The sequence below is a fragment of the Spea bombifrons genome, chromosome 5 (assembly GCF_027358695.1).
Source record: "Spea bombifrons isolate aSpeBom1 chromosome 5, aSpeBom1.2.pri, whole genome shotgun sequence".
In the NCBI taxonomy this organism is placed as follows: domain Eukaryota; kingdom Metazoa; phylum Chordata; class Amphibia; order Anura; family Pelobatidae; genus Spea; species Spea bombifrons.
Genome location: NC_071091.1, coordinates 18,603,134 through 18,618,648, shown reverse-complemented (window position 1 = coordinate 18,618,648; position 15,515 = coordinate 18,603,134).

The following is a 15,515-nucleotide window of genomic DNA, read 5'->3' as shown; positions in this document are numbered from 1 at the left end:
CAAAAAATGACTATTGACAAAGGCTTATAGTAGAAAAAGTAGAAAAAAATGGCTTTGAAATAGCAAAATGCTACTTGTACTTATTGCCCTATAACATGCAAAAAAAGGAAACAAACATGAAAACATTGGGTATTTCTAAACTCAGGACAAATAGTAGAATCTATTTAGCAGTCATATTTTTCAAGTAAAAGTCAAAAAAGTCCCTTTTTCTTAAATTTTTACCATATTTTATCATTTTTTATAGTAAATTATGTGATACGATCAGAATAATGATATTTAAAGAAAGCCCTTCTTGTCCTGAAAACCAGCATTGCTACAAAAGTATACTTTTAAATAATCACACCGCATGAAACTTTCTATTGAACACTTTGCTACAAGTATAGCATATTATTTATTATTATTATTATTTCAGCAATGAAAATAGACAGACTTTGCACTTACCCTATAAAGGTGGAAGATTACAATTATAATTATTATTAAATTATATCTTGTACATCTGACACATACTCAACTGCAACGGTTGTAAGGCACATAGGTTCACAATGTGTAGGGTCTGAAATATATCTGTAATGATTGTTACTGTCTTTTGTGAGATTAAGGGGATCTGGACACATTAATGTTCAATTACTTTGATCTCAATTGGCTGCACAGATGTTGGCTTTGATCTTAGTCAAACAGTGATTTTAAGTTGAATAGCTTTCATTGTGAGGTGTTTAATAGTTACATGTGCTAAATGTATAAACAATGTTGAGCAGTTAGGGCTTATTACTTGACTGTGTGCCCTTGGGAGTTAAATCGATCATTCTTTTTTTACTGCAGAAGTGCAGAAACTAAACGGGTCATTGACTCTTACCCATTGTTTCTGTTGATGTTCTTACCATACAAAAGTGTAAAAAACATCAAAGAAATTATTTTTGTGGTTCTATACTATACACTTGCACACAAAAAATAATTCATATTCATGCATTCTGCAACTTAATAAATGTTGTATAATATTGTAACCCTTTACTAGGTAGATCATTTTTTACATTAGCTGCAGGTGAACTGTTGACAAAGGCATATTCCTGTCAGCATACTTGACAGGAAATTTATTTTGCTCAAGCTAAAAGTAATTAACCTCCACTGTGAGAGAATTCTATTACTAGTAACTGTTCTGCCATGCAAAGAGCACTACATGAAAATGTTACAGGCCGTCAAGCAGAAAAAGAACATTTGTCTATATTTTAAAGTTACATTTTCCTGATCTCTATTAGATCAACTTCTACCATTTATATTTCTACAGTATATCAATCGCAACATTTAGGGATAAACAAGATCATATAATCCTAATCAGAAGCAATACAATTTAGAGGGTTAATTTTAAAACATGGTACAATTTCTCCTTGGTCTTTGTATCTGTGTATAATTAAAAAAATACAGCGGAAATGTAGATGAGATTTTTAATGCAATAAATCTATTATTTTTCAAAAGAGGCTGTAACACTTTCATTCATGCCCTCGTCATGTCTTAAAGTATGTTCATGTTATTGTTAATTGGGTATACTGACAATTTTAATGTTATTCACTCATTTTGTAAACATGCTTGTAGAATCTGTGACTCACATTAATAAAATGTAATATATATTAGTTGTTTAAAATTGATAGCACTTGAATGTCAGTGCAACCATAGCCCAAGTTGCCTCAACTGAACCGGAGTTAACTGCATGTAATTTTCAACTTAAAGGTACAATACATTCATCATGAGCATTATATTTCCCCCCCCTAGCAAATACATAGAGGGATTCACGATCATTTCTCTTATGCATTTGTACTGTTTCCCGTTCTCCAGCTTCCTTGCATACTCGCCACCAGTCAGTTCCAGCAATTTCAGAAGAGCCACCTTGGTTGCTTCAAGCAGACAAAATTGTCTTCAACACAGACGGTGGAAAGGGTCGCATGTTGCGTGTCTGAAGCCGCAGCTTCATCTAAAGGTGAATGCTATATATTTATTAATTTTACAGCTAAAGAAAGCATATTAAAATACTTAAAAGTATGGTAATAATATACATTTCCTCTTGTAGCCTGTTTTATCAGAAGCTGTGTGCTAGCCACCTTCTAAAACTGGTCCTCTGCAGGATTCAAAGGTATTCAAAGACATTTGGACTACCTTGCCAGATCTGCAAGCAAGTTTATTAATTAATATTTTGTATACTTATTCTTGTTTTCCTGTATATGTACCAAATATTTATTTTGGGGACATTGTTTCTATTTTGGCCAAATGTTGATGTGTACCTTTTGAAATGTACATTCCTTTGTCCTGATTCCCTCCCACTCGGGCCTCCTACGAGCTTTTCACTTAAAAGAAATTTCTCTTATTTCACCCCTCTCTTGTAGCCTTTCTGTTACATCCCAGGCTGTGTGCTAGCCACCTTCAGAAACCAATAATAATATTCATAACATATATTTTATTAGAATATTACTGTGTAGTTCTATAAATACATACTTTAAATAAATAATAATACATAAATAATAGGCATGAACTATTTTTTTATTTCTAAATAAATTTACACGAAAAGGGAGTAGAAGTACGCAAAGATGCTCATTTTCTTTTTATTTCTGTGAGATAATGGTTAATTATAAAACCAATCTCTTTAACAATAGTGTTGTTCATTTGTGGCAAATAAACACTCTTTTCCTCTTTTCATGAAGTCGTTTCTGCTTTCCCACCGGGAAAGTTTACTTAATTTTCTTTTGGATTAACCGGTACTCTGATTTAGAATTCGAACTTAAAGAAAACTAACTGATTTTAATAACTTTCTCTGTAAATCGCATCATTGAGTTTGAGTTTTAGCACACAAAACTACTTTCCATTAGGTGATTTTACTTAAATCCCTGTGTGTAAAGGCAAGATAAACACACATCAGCAAGTTTGTTATTGCAATTAAATTATTGGATTTTTACATTTCAATGTTTTCTGAGAGTTGAAAATGATAGATTTTTCCCCTATGTTAGTGATAAATAATTTCTTGGCACTCATAACCGAAGGTAGCACACATCTTTGTTCTTGTCTAAATATTAGACACGCTTAAAAACTGTTATGGTTAACAAATAATGTATTACAGATTTTTAAGCTATGTCTTGCCCCAATCTTGCTCCAGTATTTCTAGGTGGCATGGTGGGATCAGAATTTTCTTGTGATTTGTCTAACTTGACCAAAATAGATTCAATAGTGTGTAGCAACTCCACAAAAATAGTCATTGCCTATTGGGTACAGTGCCTCAAGCCATCATTTAAATCAAGAAAAATATAAAACAAACAAGATCCCAAACAGGCTTAAATGTATTACCTGTTGCAGACAAAGACAGTGAGAGGGTCTGTTAAAAGTAGTCAAACTTATGCCTTTTTTTCAATTCCAAGTTTTTAAAAAAACCTCCATGACACAGCACAAAAACAAATAAAAAAATCCATGTTGTTAGACTTAGTTATAGGTACACACCCTTCAGGTGGTATTCATAGCAAATATTAATGAGGGATGTGTGTATAGCCTGGGCTACTATCCAACTGCCAGGACTCAGGTAAGCAGGTCAGGTAGGAGCCCAGTCGCAGAGGATACCTGAGGCTCAGTTTGTACCCCGCAATGCATTATAAACACACCACAGGCTGAATAGTACAATATGGTCTGTATTGGAGAAGCTGGACAACAGGCAAGTACAGGCTGTAAGTCTCTTGACCTGAAACCGGACACACAACAGGGAATCAGACACGACAGGGCTCTGGACTCACAGCAGGGCACACGGCAGAAGGCTCTCTGGCAGGGCACATTGCAGGAGGCCCTCTGACAGGGCACATGGCAGGAGGCCCTCTGGCAGGGCACGACTGAAAGCCCTTCAGGCAGGGTACACGAACTGAAAGCCCTTCAGGCAGGGCAAACGACTTAAAAAAGGACTTCTGGCAGGGCACATGACTTGAAAGCACTTCTGGCAGGGCACACAACTTGGAAGCCCTCTGGCAGGGCACATGACTTGAAAGCCCTTCTGCCAGGGCACATGACTTGAAAGCCCTTCTGGCAGGGCACATGACAGGAAACCACTCTATGTAGCTGAACTGGCGGGGGCCCGCTCTGTGTAGCTGGGCTCAGAAAAGCCAGATACGGTGTGCAGGAGAGTGGTCAATATCAAGCCAGGTCAGAAGCCGAAGATCAGAAGCAGAATGCCAGGAATGATTCAGGACCTGGTACAGAACCACAGCATAAGGCTGCTAAACTATAATGCAAATGGACCCAATGGAGGAGGAAGCAGCTATTTAAGGAGTAGGGTTACACCCAGGTAAGCAAAGGCAGTTGGTCAGCTCGTTGGCCTACACATGCTGTGTACAGACAGGTGGCCTCTAGAGGCTGCTGCAGAAATGACACCTAGAAAATGAATACAGATTCCTGGCTGACAGGGTGGAATCCTGACACCCACATTAATTAAAGGTCCTACTATCCTGTATATTTACTAAAAAATGTTTATAAACACCTCATGACTGTTTTAAGTTATATCTGTTTTAATTAATATGGGATAGCGGCCCAGGGTATATACCCCCACTAATATTAATATGAATGAAACACGACAATAACCACTGCTCTGTTGAGGATTTTTTGTTTGCTTTTTTGTTTTTGTTCTGTGTCATGGAGGAATGTATGATTTATAAAACTAGGAATTAGAAATAAAGTCTTTAAGCCTATTTGGGATCTTGTTTGTTTTTTCTTTTTTTGATTTAAATAACATGACTAGTAGTATATATTGCAGGAAGGGGGAAAACACACAACCATATTATAGATATGTATAGATGCTGTACAAAAATCAAAGACAACACCCCAGTAACAAACTGATTGTTGTTAATTGACCATTTCCCTATTTGTTTAACTTTGCTTCTGGATAAACACCCTTTACAGTAGTCACCCACACAGATGTTTTATTAATGGTACTAAAAGAGGCCTGCAAACTATATAAGTATCCCATAGTATCCCAAGTAGAACACTCACCTCCCCAACCAGTCTACTAACACTATGGAGGACTGTGCCGAGTTCATAGTTTACATTTGCCCAGAACCAAACATTTGACCCATTTTTTTATTATTATTATTATTTTTGTACCTTTCGTGACAATGGCTGTTTTAACATTCTGCGTTGTAGTGCAAAACATTTTTCTTCTTTCTTGTTTACTGTACCCACACAATGTATATATATATATATATATATATATATATATATATATATATATATATATATATATATATATATATGTCTGTTTTTTTAGAACAAGAATTACTCACTTTAGATACCATTATTTTGATCATATCTAATATACTATAAGAAATAATACAATTTGGTGAACAATTATAGGGAAATAAACACAAGTAGCATATTACTATTAAAAAAAACATTTTTTTCCAAATCTGGTCATCCTGGACCCATCCTGCACTTATTTGGGACATATTTGAAGCCAACCAATTCAATTTACCACCATCAAACCATATATTTTTACAGCTGATGTTATATGTCACTGCCAAAAATCACCATATCCTGAGTAATACAGTAATACCAGCCATGCATAGGTTTGGGTCTAAATCTGCTTTACCCCATCAAACTATATTTAAAAAAAAAACCTAGACACCCCATGGTATTTCAAATTTTTGTATTTTAACATCTTCCGTTTATGTTGTTTTCCCAGGTATAAATGTATAGCTCCTGGTATATGTCATTGTCAAATACCACCCCAATATGTGTTCAGCAACACATTCCAATTACAGGGATATCACCTATGCAAAGGTTTGTCAGATTGTTTCGGGACTACAATGCCACTTTTTTGGATATAGGCAATTCAGTTTTTCATCTTGGAATTTTGACATCTGACCATCCTGTGCCCATATTTGGGACACCTTTGAAGCCAGCCAAGTCAATTTACTCCCATCATATATTTTTGAAAACTAGACACCCCAGGGAACTTCAAATGGTAATAGTTTAACTCTTTCTATGCCAAAATTTTGGGAAGATACATCTCCAATTTTAGAACTTGCTCATGAAATGAAACATTTTTTTTTTAGATTTTCTTGGAACTGGGTGTTTCCCCTTTTGATGTCACGGTGAAAGCAGTAGAACATTATTTTTAAATGTTACTATAATCTTTACTATTTTTTTTTAATATATATTTTGTTTATATTTTACTAATCACATATTGATTAGGAAGCTGGACTCCATTGAACTGCATTGTTGATTACAGTACCTGTCTTAACAGACCCTCTGGGAACTTTTTACTTTTTCCTGGGTGCCTCCATCTTGTGATCACATGCCCAGGCATTTTTTTGTGTTGTTGAATGCCATTATATCAAGGCATTTCAGCAACACCGTCTAAGCTAGGAGGCTATATAGACAGAGCCCCTAATTTTGTTGGTGTTCCTGAATGTCTCAATGTCAAGGCACTGCAGCAAAACTGGCTGAGCAAAGAAGGCAATCGTTGATTGCTTTCTAAGGACATTTCACTTCATGATGTGCCAGGCACATCAACTGTCAGAAACTGCATGCAAGTAGACAATATACAAAATTGACAATAACATTAACACATGTTACTGGGATAAAATGAAAAAGGATCCTGCTTTGTGATCTTTCAATTTTAATGCAAAGGTAAGTGGTGTAAGTATCACGCAAAGGGGCCGCAACCTATTAATATGTCAACAGGAAGCTAGATTTAGACTACTTAAACAACTGGCACCCTTTTCAACATGCTCAGTTATTGACCTGGTGTTACCTGTTGTAAACTCTGAGCTTCTCCTGCTCCCATTCCTGCCCTTGTCCAGCTCCTCATCCCATCCCCCTACTACAATGCCTTTGGTCTGACTCACCAATAATGTTCCTTATTGTCTGACCCCTGTATTTCGACTGCCTTCTCATTAGACCTCTGGCCTGCTCTCTAACCTCTTTTTTGGATATGCGTTACTTCTGCCTTGTAACCTACCAAGAGTCTGTTGCCATGCCACCTGCCACAATATTAAGGAGTATGACAAAACTAGAAATGACAGACTAAGACAAACCAATACATAAGGTAAAGAGGGTCCTGCTTGCAAGCTTACAATCTAGTGATGTGTAGAGTCTCTGTTTTTGCCCCTTAACTCGCACATATGCACACGCATAGACATATGTCACAAATATACGTGCCCCAATTCAAACAACTTCAGGGACAACTCTGACTTCCTTGGAGCCTAAATGAAAATATTTATTTCTGCTTTATGTTTAACAAAAATGTTGAAACGTATGTATAAACTAATATTTGCAACCACAAATGTGTCAGTTCATAAGGGATCTGTGTCACAGTTATGTAGAGTCTTCCTTTTGTCTGTGAAGGGGCTCCTTACACCTATGAAGCTACTTAATTAGCTCATATGTTAGTACCGCCATTAAAATACACAAAGAAGACACACATACACAACACACACTCACATTAGGGCTGGGCACATTTCTTCCGTTCCTGTAATGAATCATGATGATTAATAGCTATTAATCACGCATTTCAGCCTTTTCACATTTAATAACAGCTTGTTCATACCAAAAATATAAAACATGATGAGAACGGAGAGCGTGTGGGTGTTTTAATGCAAATAGCGGATTAGCAATCCTGCATATTTGCCTTCACTCTATTCCTTTCCAGCAGAGCACTTTTTGATTAGTTCAAGGAAATGAAATTGGAAACATTTCATGTAATTTTAGAAAAGGTCTGACTGGCAAAGTAGTCAATTGCCCCCTTTGCATTTCCCATGTTCAATTGTACAGCTATAATTACAGATTCTTTGCAAAACTTTGATGTCAATCCTTATTAATTTCTAATCACAGGGAGAAGTAGTTTTAAAACTTCATCTAATACCTTAGAAGAAAACTTCAATATAAGGTGAAATTATATATTTCACACCTTCAAATAGCTTCTAAAGCTTTGATAATATGTTGTAATATGAAAAGAGCCTGAAATCTTTACAAAACAAAAGCTACTATGTTTAACTTACTTAAGATTTAATGTTTTGACTAAAAAAGCTGAAAAACACTACAGGGTAAAAAATCAGAATAGTTTGATTTTATTGCTTTCACAAATATCAAAATTAGGTGTGAAATTCTGGTGGTTTGGCTTCTGCTATCACAAACATGAAGACAACAATTAATTTGGATACCGATCGGGGAAGGCTGGAAAGTATAGCAGGGAGACAAATGAACCCTGGACTGCTCAGTTTTTAAGATTATGGGTAATAACCTTAGTTAACACACATGGAGGGTGTTGTCTGCCAAATCTGCTCTGGAGAGCTATATTACTAGGCGACAGGGCTAAACTTCACCCTTGGCCTGAATGAAACCAGTCCTAACCTGCTCAACATTGCATGTTTTGGGGGCCAGACATGGACCCTATAGTTGGCAATGTTTATGCTTTTACCCGGGGTCTTGCGGCTTTTACACCAACCTCAGGATCTCGATGTGAATGCACAGATTCTCATTTTTGGGTTGGCTAATTTGTATTCTACATCTGCAGGTCTTAAGTGGCCATGTGACACACTAGGCAATTGCCTGATGGGTCGGTGGTTGATAGGCTGCATACTTGTTGATAGGGTCAAGCAGAGAGTTTAAGCAAAAATAACATGTGACCAGCTGACAGCCGTACATACATCATTTGCTGATCATTGGGCTCAAAGAGCCAGGGCTGATAAATCATCCCTAATCCAGGATGCTCAAATATAGGTGACAATTCAAATTATCATTACCTCCTGGCAAAAAGTGTAAAATAAAACTAGCATATTTATTAGTTTCGAGTTCTGTAATCACACTTTTTACTCTTATCCTAACAAATACCTTGGGAACTAACCAGTTGCATGAAGACTAATCTTAATTGTCAGTAGTTAAAAAAAAAAAAAAAAAAAAATATTCTGAAACTGTAAAAAGTAAAACAAAAATCCATACAATGATTTTACATTATCTCTAGACAGTTATTGTATTAATAATTATCATTATTTTTATTATCAATAAATGATATATAATTGATACATATTCAATTTCAACTCATATGTGCATTCAAAACAGCGGTGATGTGAATATAATGATAATGTGTAGGGTTTTACATATGTATATGTTAAGTTTGTATTTCTGTTGGTATCTTAAGTGTTCGATGATTTACTCAATTGGCTGCCTGGAGGTTTGTATTGCCCTGCGTAAAGCAATGATTTTAACTTGAAAATAGAGTTCATTGCGATAGGTTTCAGAATTAAATGCTCTAAACATGTCCTAATCCTGAATCTCTCTTGCAGTGCCACTGCACTCTATGTCCCACTCTCATACCTGGGAACTTCTGGTCTCTGGCTACCCGGAGACTTCCATTGCGGGACTTGGCCAGGAGTGCCCACTAATGTCAGCGGGCGGTCCCATGACGTCGGCGAGAGTTCCCACTGACGTTAGTGGGAGGTCCCGCTGATGCCGTGGGCGTTTCTGCTGATGTCAGTGGAAGTTTCCGCTGACATCGGGGGTGGTCCCTCTGACGTTGGGGGTGGTTCGACTGGTGTTGGGGGCGTTGTCACTGATGGCAGTGGGAAACACTCCCTTTTAAAAGGGAAATGAGTGGGAAGCGGGGCGTGTCAAGACCCCGTTCCCGCAACCTGGAGGATTCGGGTCTTGAACCGGAGAACCGGAGCTTCACCCGGCAATTTCCAGGTGAAACCCGGAGAGTTCCCGGGTATGCCCATTATGCACAGCAATTTCACTTTAAATATCAGGAAATTGAGGTGGTCTGCCTCTTAGAAGAACAATTACTCCAACACCTAGCTACAAAAAAACATACATGTGCATATACAGCCATAATGTGTTAAATAAAGAATCTTTTTAACAACACAATAAAAAATTAACAATGACATCTAGACAAAACAAGATATGTTTTACCTAAAACTTAGTTTTAAATCCAAGTTGTAACTGCTAACACAACCACCACATGTTATAATATTTGGAAACACCAAATCTTGCCTTATTTAGTAGTCAATATTGTACAAATCTTAGAAATACTGGTTCATAGATAAATATAATTTTGTTACCATTTATTACCAAGAAAACTTGAATATGTATACATTCCTTGACTTTATCCTTACTGCATCAATTTTATACATTGTTATTATTCTTATTTATATTAGACCTGGTAGTTTTAATTTTGTTGTTAAGAACACTGCATTGTAATTTTAAATTTAAGTACATTAAAATTCTATTGAGGTATGCAAAATATTGATCTTTCATCCTTCCTCTAAAATAATTAGTCTCTTATCAGTCAGACATTTACATATGAAAGTGTCATTTAATCAAGGAAATCTTATGTTGTTCTAATTTCCCTTTTTTATTTAAATGCCTCTATCTAATCATGCAAATAATATTTGCACATTATAAAACATATATAGGTCAACACTGACCTCAAATAGAACACATTAATCATGTTTGTACTTTTGCATGCTGATGATTTTAAATGTTGGGAGATGCTTCTAGGTAAGCGACTTACAACTAACTTGATACTTTCTCGCAATTTTTAGTAGGCATTCATTGCGTTTGCCTCATGCCTGGGTAGATTCTCTCTTCTACCCTGTGAAATCTATAGCTACATCACAGACCTTCCACTTGGTCTACTTGGTAAGGTACATGGATAGTCCACCATGCTCTGCTATAATTTCAACCGTGCTCCCCAATGTTTTTCACTTTGGGTCAGGAGATCTTGCATCTTGTTGGTGGTGTAATTCAGCTCCCAAACCCCTTTGAGGAGACATATCACACAATATACTGGATTTTTCAGGCTGCAAGGGGGCACTTTGCAAAAATATCTTTTCACACTGGAAACCGATGTTTCCATTTTTGCTTGGTATGCTCAATTCTTTTCCTGCTCAGGCAGAAAATTCCTTAATGTTCCTGCTTTACACAGTACTAATTCCCCTCCATGATTTGATCCTTTAATGCCTGGATCTCCTCTGAAATCTCTGCAATATTCATTCTAATCACATCTCTTTCTAATATGAGAGATCACATCCTTATACTGCTTTGCTGCACTACATTTTTCCGCTGCTCTCTGATGCATGCAGTAACTTCTGATATGAATCCTCCAGTTCACACAGAATTTTACACATTGTATCTCTGTTCTCATATGCAGCTTTCAAATCACCCTCCGAACCCGAATATCACTTCAGGACACAAACTAGATATCTTACTAACATGTTGGACTCCTTGGCCTGTGAGCACAGGGAAGCCTGGGGCTGGATTAGACACCCCCTCACATCAGAACACTCTCCTGGGCATGAGGCTATCCTGGCCTCCTCCTGGAGGATGTGAAAGTAAGTGCCATTTTCAGAGGGGAGAGCAAGAAACTCTGTGTGCAATGGGTTTTGTTTGAAAAGATGATTTAAAAATTAACCATACCTGGGAAGTTTCAGAGATTGACTAGAACTTCCAGAACGGAAGTGGCGTTATTTGGTCTCTATCAGCTGAGCCACGTTATCATATTTTTTACATATGAAAAATTCAAAAATATAAATGGAAGCACCTATTAAAATACCTGTCAAATAAGAAGGAAAGTATTTTCCTCTGTTGATGTAGAAACTACAGAAAATTTTGACCAGTTTTAGTGAAAAACATGAAAAAGACAGACACGAACAAAACATGTTTGTCTCGGCTGTGCCTTTCTATTAGGTAAACTGATGAAGGGGGGCTTTATTGTGACTAAAAATCAAATAGATGGAATATCATAATCTTAACAGTTAATTTTTTTTTGCTTTCAAAATTACATGAAAGCATGCATTCAGAACTATAATCTTTACAACAATTTGTTAAATTTAACAGAAAAAAATAATTATTTACTTTAAGATGTGTGCATGCTTGAGGAATTAAAGACAGACTGTTAGAAACAGTAGAATTAAATACTGGCTGCATGTTCTTCTAATAACAGGCTGTTGCGCCAGCAGTAAAATTAATTCATGGAAGTGAAGATAAAATAAGCATCAAAGTAATCACACATGCTAGCTAAAATGTAAGGTCTTCCTATATGTTATCATCATAACAGTGAGATGAGTTGGTTTAGTTGGAGTGGAAGTTTGGTGGCTACACATAAGTAAAAGAATACTGGCAACAACAAGGTATCCCATGGGCCTGTCCACCTTCCGTTTAGGCTTAGCTTACCAATCACTATGGACTTCTGCCCAACTGAGACACATTGATAATGAAAGAACATGGAATGATCTCCATTATCTCTAATTGTAAACTTGTCCCCAACAAAAACATATAGGGGTTGATTTATAATGGAGTCTCATGGTGTATATATTTGTGCTTGCAACAAACTCTAACAATAAAATCAAGCAGAGTTAGCAGGTTAACATGTGTTAAACCTGATGGATTGCTTAGTTACAGAATAAATGTCAGAAAACTCGGGCATGTTTTGCCAAAATACCTTGCCAAGTCTGTCCTGGATTTATTGCAACTTAGATCCGAATTTACAAATGCAGTTCTGGCATATTGTCAGTAGTGTTGAAAGCTTGCAGTCTAATAAAACTCAGTGCAGGCATATTCTCAATAGTCCTGAACGCCTGAAGTCTATTACAACTCAGCCCTAATAGTACCATCTTTTCAAAATCTGCTTATCAACGAGACAAAGAGACAAAATGTATCCTCCTGCGCATTCTGACTGAAGTAGATCGCAAAAGTTGTGAGCAGCCATTTCACTTTTCTTTTGATATACAGAAAAAAGCCAATATCTATTAGACCATAATATCTAGTAAGACCTTGTACAGGTGTGCTATCAATATTATTGTAGTTTACTATATATAGCTCTGTACAAGCAATGGTATTCAGAGGAAACTCCATCCAGCAAATGCACTTTAATGCATCTGATAGTTAAGTAGTCTCTTTACATTTTCATTATTACTATTACTATTGATATGGATAAGTTTGTATACATCGTGGAGGTGCAAACTAAAATCTCACTTGTGCTGTGGATGCAATATCGCCTCCTTGAATGTAGTGATTATTTTATGTTGAGTTTAATACATGAGATTTGTCGCTTTATATAGCAGTTTATGTATATACAAGATCATCCCAAAGATGTTGGATGGGGTTGAGGTCATGGCTTTGTGAACTGGGGCCCAGACATGCTGAAATAGATAAGGGCCTTCCCCAGACTGTTTTCACAAAGTTGGAAACATAGCATTAACCAAAATGTAGTTATATAAAATGTTTTATACATTGTTGCAATCACAGTTTTATTTTGTAACGTTTTTTTTTGTAATGAAGACACTCAGGCATAGTAAGTAGTGTTTATTGGTGTTTTAGTGACTCTGAATCTTATCATGTTTACTGTACACATTTGTCATCAGATATTCAGAATGATTCACATCATACTAGAAGAGAAAACAAAATCATTATTAATGTTGATTTCAGTTATTTTTTCATTAGTTATTTCTAATTTTATCAGTATGACATTAGTCAAAACTACATAATTATTGGGATAGCATCGCTGTTAATGAGCAAAGATGTCTATAAATGTTTACAGATCATGTACATGTAATAATTTTTTAAAAAAGTATATAAGAAATAAATAATTTTAGTATCATTTCCAAATTCTAATATCAAGCATGCATTGTGTTCTGTTGCTTTTGTCTTGTGTCCTAATTTTATTGTTTACATAATTTGGATGCCCTTTAATTTGTTGACAATATCCGATATAGCTTGACTAATTTAGTAAGCTTTAGCTAAATATTTTAAAATCAGCTTACGTATGTCCTTGCTCAAGAACTTACCTCTGGAAACCTGATATATGTGCTTTTCCCAGCAGGTTGATTTCTAAATTTAGGTATTGTAGCAATCAAGTTTATATATGAAAAAAATGTGTTTAATGGATTTTATTTTTATGTAGAAATGCCATACGTCTACTTAGTTATTAGTGACTTAGATTAATTTATTTGTAATTGTCTTTTAGGGATTAGTATAACATTCTTGATTTTAATTATTCTGAATATTTTCTGCAGTAATGAAAGATCTATACCACTGCAGTACTAACCCATCTCTTGTGTTATCAGTCACAGAACAAAATAATTTACCGGAAGGGTTTGGATCCGCATGAAATCATACTTTTGGATGTGTGTCACTTTTACTGCTTAGTGGATAGGGTTTCTGTAGGTTTAAGCTCTAATTCTTCTACAATGATACTTCAAATTATTCAAATATTTAAATGTTGATGTAATTGGTTATATTTGTTTTATTCCCAAATTGATAGCATTTCCTGATCAGTCACCATAATTTGATATTTAATTATCAAATTGTCTAAAATTATCAATAGCCTACGCTGACTGATCTTATGATATCCCATATAACAATTGTCAGTAATTGAGACTATTGGGATAGCATGACATTATATCTGTTGCTAACAACTTGTGGAATTACTGTTTTATCATGCATAAAAAAAAGTCCATTTGTAGTCTAATCCACCACTAATCTACCACTGTTGAAAGTAGTCAAACATAGAAACCTCATACTACTAGTACTTATACTACTACTAGTACATACTAGTTCATACTAGTACTAGCAATTCCAGATCACAACTATCTATCCAGGTCAAAGCAATTTAGAGACTAGAACCCAAAGTATCCCAAGGAAACTAAATTAAGGTTTACAAATATGATGTTAATTTTAATATAAAGTATTAACAAAAAATTATTTAGTAACCTGAGTCAGGTCCCTGTAAATTAATAAATGAAAGACAATGGATTTTGTATTGAACTCATATTGGCATTTAGTTATCTTTCAGTGATTTTTACCTTAATTATTCTTTTTCTGAGTCCTTCATAACTTTATTAGCTGATATGGCTTATTTTAATTAATCCAGATCATTTAACTGCAAGTAGTAATTAAAACAAAATATTATGTGGCATTTACTAAATGAAATCTAGTACTGTCAATTTATTACATTCAAACGTGAAAGAGGAACCTATTATAACTAAAATAGTTTTAATTTGCTGTTAGATTATTCAAAAGTGTAATTATTCATCTAATTTTTAAACTTTTAATTACATTTTCTATTTTTTTGCAAATTACTGTTCTGTACTGTTGATCGTGATATTGTCAAAAGTAACAAGTGAAATGTGATATCATGTAATAATAAACCTATTTAAAATCAATTGTAAACTAAATATCCAGGGTCATCTATGTTTATTTTGTGATTGTCAGTACATTCGGTTTACCCTAGAATGTACCTCAGAACCACATAACAGCACCCCTTTACCAGATTGACAGAGTAGGCAGCCACCTATATTGCTCACATTGTAGGACCGGCACCATTCGCTCTGGTTGGAATGTTTTAAATAATGCACTTTTGATTTAAGCGTAATTTCTTAGTTAGATCATTATATTTGAGAAAGAGGGCCACTCTTGATGTTCATGACCAAGGCGTTTACTGTACACTATGGGAGTCATACGTAACCATTATACATTAGCTCAAAAGGAAGTAGGTATATAATAAT